The sequence below is a fragment of the Nicotiana tomentosiformis genome, chromosome 9 (genome assembly GCF_000390325.3).
Source record: "Nicotiana tomentosiformis chromosome 9, ASM39032v3, whole genome shotgun sequence".
NCBI lineage: Eukaryota > Viridiplantae > Streptophyta > Magnoliopsida > Solanales > Solanaceae > Nicotiana > Nicotiana tomentosiformis.
In genome coordinates, this window is record NC_090820.1 from 62,642,859 (window position 1) to 62,647,935 (window position 5,077).

The 5,077-nt window shown below is 38.2% G+C and overlaps 1 non-coding gene across 1 annotated transcript; it reads left to right on the forward strand.

The window, feature by feature from the left end:
• Positions 1-1,170: 1,170 nt before the first annotated feature.
• On the forward strand, positions 1,171-1,277 carry LOC117280748 (small nucleolar RNA R71). Its single transcript, XR_004511328.1, has one exon. It is a non-coding gene; the product is annotated as a small nucleolar RNA R71 (small nucleolar RNA).
• Positions 1,278-5,077: the final 3,800 nt, after the last annotated feature.

Here is a 5,077-nt window from a genome sequence, read left to right on the forward strand (position 1 = left end):
GTGAAACTTCCTGGATCCTTCAATTTCTGAGGTAGCTTGCTTTGAAATCTTTAGCTACATTCTTCAATGAGTGCCACAGTCTCAAACTCGGCTAACCTCCTCTTACTTACCACTATGTCCTTGATATATTTTTCATATTTGGGCACCTCCTGCAAGATGTCTACCAGCAGAATATTAATTTGCACCAGCTTCAAAATATCAAGAAACTTCTTGTTAGTAGCATTATCCTTTACTTTCTGCAATCTTTAAGGGAACAGAGGTAGTGGCCTCACAACTATTAGTTGTGGTTTCTTTGCCACTACCTTTCAACTAGCTTCTCTAACTCCTTTTCATTTTTTGATTCCGCTTCTATGGTGGCCTATTATTCATTAAAAGTCACTTGCTTTCTATTTTTCGATGGGACTTCTTCTAACTGTCTCTCATTCCTCAATGACACATCATTAATAGATGTCTTAGGATTAGCCTCAGTGTCATTTGGAAGAGCCCAGATGGTAGAGTATTTTGGGAACTGGCAAGTTGCCCCAGTTGTCGCTCTAAATTCCGAATAGCAGTAAAATGATTCTGATTAACAACCATAATTTTCTTGAGCATATCCTTAATATTACCCATCATATTTGCGTACTAATCAGCTTACGGTGGTCTATATTGTTGTTGAGGAGCTAGTGGGATGTACGGATTCTGAGCACCTTGATTTGCACCCGAGAAATATTTAGGTGGTTCCTCCAGTTAGGATTGTAAGTGTTCCTATACTGATTTGTCCGGCCCCGATTTGCATTACCCACAAAATATGCAGACTCTGGATTTGCTGGGCATAGATCACTCATGTGACCATCTCCACATACTTCACAAAATATCTGAACCTACTACACTAGCTGAGCTTGCTGCTTATTAATAACCAAGGTCATCTTATTGACTTGGTTAGCCAATGTGGCAACCTACGTTGATAATGTAGAAACAGCGTCTAACAAGAGGACCCTTGCAGATTTTTGAACTATGTATCTGCATATCTCTCCTTTCCAGTAAGGATTACTTTTGGAGAATTTGTTCAATAATTCATAAATCTCAACAAAGCTTTTCTCCAACATTTGTCCTCCCGCTGCAGCATCGACCATAATTTTTGTCTCTGGATGTAGCCCTTCAATGAAGATATGAGCCAACACTTCATTAGTCTGGTTGTGATGAGGACAATATCTAAGAAATCCTTTGAACCTCTCCCAAGCTGAATATAAAGATTCGCCCGACTTCTGTTTAAAGGCGACTATCTCACTTCTAATCTTTGCAGTTTTTCCTGAAGGGAGAATCGTGCCAAAAAATTTCTAGCCAGATAATTCCATGATGTGATAGAGTTAGTTGGTTCCACCTTCAACCACCACTTTACTTTGCCCAACAGAGAGAACAGGAACAGTGTGAGCCTCACATAGTCCAAAGTGACTCCATTAGTAATATAAGTATCACTAATCTCCAAGAAGTTCAGAATATATTGTTTAGGATCTGTAACACCCCAGAACATTTTTTGAAGTACTTAAGTATAAAGCCCAGTAAACTTTTCCAAAAGAAAATAATGATTCTTGGTGCCGAATTGGGCTTACGTGTTTGAGGATTGTAAAGAAAAACTTTTAGCAGCGAAATGCATTTTTGCGGTCCATTATGCAACTGCAGAATCACTCTGCGGGCCGCATAATGGCCGCAGAAGTGAGGCAGGAGAGGGTCAGTTGGATGCCATTATGCGGTCAACTATCTGACCGCAGAACTGTTCTGCGGTTCATTATGCGACTGCAGAACAGGTCTACGGGTCGCATAGTGACCGCAGACATAGGCAGATTTTTGCCGGTTCTGGACACCAATTATGCGGCCAATATGTGGTCTGCATATCGATTATGTGATCGCAGACCTTGTTCCGGAGCATCATTTTTGGGTTTTTAAAACCCGACCCTACTTCATTAAATACACGCTTTGGGCCATTTTTGAGCCAAAATCTGACATTTTAGAGTGAGAGATAGCACCCTAGAGTGACAAGGTGTTCCTCAATAATTAATTCTTTAATTCTTGCTCAAATTTTGGAAGATTAACAAGGAAAACCCACAAGGTCTTCATCCTAAAGGTAAGATTCTACACCCTAACCCTCAATTTTGAATTTTTCTAGAAATGGGTAATTAGCAAGATAATATTTGGGCGTGAAAGTTGTTTATTTTACATGCATGTGTTATCAAAGGGTGTAGGAATATTGTTAAGCTAAAAATGGTAAATATTGGGTTGTGGGATGATGGAATCCTCCATAAAAGGACCTTAAAACCTTAATGCACACCTAGTATTTGATAAAATGCTCAAATGATCTAGAACCATAAGCATCTTCCTAATTTTGATTCAATTTGTTATATTTCTACAATAGATTGAAGTTGCTAAGAATTCTGGAATATTTTAGAGTTTAAGGAAGCTCAATTGAGCTATGTTGTCTAAACTCTTCTCTTAGAATTGGATCCCACGATATTCGTGGGAATTATGTAAGTCTCGAGTGGTTCATTATAAAATTGGCTATTCCGAGTAAGATTGGGTTGAAGGATATATGTTCAACAAGTAACCCAAATGCTTTACTTATGTTATGTTATAAATTGAAGATGTTTAAAAATATGGGTTGTGCATTAGAAATGTTCGACTTCAAGTTAAATTAAAATGAAGGCTATTATGCCAAATTTTGTGAAGAATCTATATGTGCCTTAGACTCTTAATTGCTTACATATGTACTACATGCCTTGATTTGAATTGTTGTTGTTATTGTTGATGATGTTGATGTTAGAAAATGAAAAGGTGAGCATGAAATACTAAATACGGCCAACGTGCCAAGAATGATCTTATAATTATGGCCAACATGCCATGAAATACTAATTATGTCTCTAATGAGATAGCCTAGCCGGTCGAGTCGTGATCGAACTCCGTGCTATGAGTACGGTGGTATTGGTATTGTGAATAATGGTATTGTAAACAATTAAATATCGATACTAAAAATCTCCCAATGTGAGATATGGAAATTAATTTGAACATTGTCTTGATCCTAAATTGAGGTTTGATGTTGATTAAGGCTTTCATTGATATTATGATATTCTTGATTGTATTATTTGTTCTATTGACATGGTGTTTAGTTATACATACTAGTGCTATTCGACAGTACTAACGTCCCTTTTGCTGGGGGCGGTGCATCTTTAAATGGATGCAGGTGGTTCCACAACAGGAGATATTGATTAGTAATAGCAGTACACCTTCTTTCCAGCTGACTTGGTGAGCCCCACCTCATCCCGGGGTCATGTATCTTTTGTACTTTGTGTATTCTGTTTGAGGTATAGCCGGGGCCTTGTTGCCGACATTATCATTATACTCTTCTTTATCTATAGAGGCTCCATAGACATAGTGTGGGTTGTGTATTGGTATTGGGAAAGTCAAAATATGCTATGTTGTGGTTGTATTACTTGTCCATTTGAGACATTAAAAAAATGATGAAACTATTGGTAATGAATTGGTATTGTAGACATGAACACCTTTTTGTCTAATTAATGAAAATATGTATTATCTTCATTCGTGGATGAGTTTGGGTAGAAGAAAATCTAACAGGCTAACTCGGTCGGGTTTACTCGGTTGAGCACCGGTCATGTTCCTCAGTTTTGGGGCGTGACAGGATCCTCATGTGGAAGATCCATAAATTGCCCGTTTGCATATAGCAGCTCGATCATGCTCTATTTCAGCTCAAAGTGCCCAGTGATTCAGGGCTTCACAATATTGGAGGTAACATTAGCAATGTTTGGCATCGCCGCCTCCAAAACAACCATATGTTGCTTGTCTACCATGTTCACAGGTAATTGAACAAGTGCCTGAAGATTATTTGTGTCCCTTGCTTCTCTCAACCTCCTGTGAAATGTTCTCTCAGGTTCGGGGTCAAAGCTTTGAAGTCTATCTTGGCTCCTAACCCTTCACATTCAATCAAAGTTCCTGATACCACAGCAACCAATAAGAAACGTTAGACTTGACAAAATAAACAACAAAAGTAAAAGCTAGTAAAGTAGTCAATATTCAAGCCCCCCACAACGGTGCCAAAAACTTGTTGCTCCCAAATGCACACGCAAGTATACGTGGTCGTACAAGTAATAAAATTATAAGAAGAGTGTCGAACCCACAGAGACTTGTGTTAACTACCTGCTAATTTCACCAAAATTGTTATTTAGTGGAGTCATCAGAGTTTAATAGTGTGATAATAACTAAGCAATGAATGTACCAATTAACTAATAACACATGCAGAAAATGGTTATTGAGAATTCGGTAGAGATAAACATTCCAGGGTTGTAATCGATTCACCAATCCTATTGCGTTCTAATTAACTCTCCCTTTCATACAACTCACTCATGGTTGCTAATTAATCGAGTAATTGCTCTCGTAGTATTCTCTCGAATTACTACTCGCCTATTCTAAATAGATTAATGCCTATATTCCTATGGAATCAATCTATTAAGAACGCATTAAGATTACGATATTCAATTGAGCATGGTGACTAGGTATATTCCTATCCTAACCACAAATCCGCTCCCCACTCAGAGTTAAGATCATGCCCTCTTCAATTCTTCTCTAATCTAGACGTAGTTTTCCAAAGCATAGCATATATAGTAAATAGAACCTAATTGGTGGCCAGACAATCAAGAAATTAATCACCAAATTGAATAAACAACCATATATTAGCAAACTATAATCAAGGTAAAGTCAATTTCGAACAATAATATTCATCACTAAATCACAACCCCAGAAATTATGGGATTTAGCCACTCATGGTAAAGTTAAACAATTTCACAAGTGTTTGAATAGTTGAAAATACTAAGAAAGATGTAGAAAAACTTAGAATCCTTGCTCTCGAGTATTTCGTGTGTGTGTTTTCCTCTCAATGTGGCATCTCCCCCTCCAAAATAGGTTTAGACTTCTTTTTATACGAGTTGGGGATGAGTAGGGCCAAATAACCTTGTCCCGAGAGAAGTGGGAAAAAATCCCGTCACCTAGCGTCCAGGGTAGCGTGTCGCGCTCTTCCTGGCACTGGCCTTGGCTA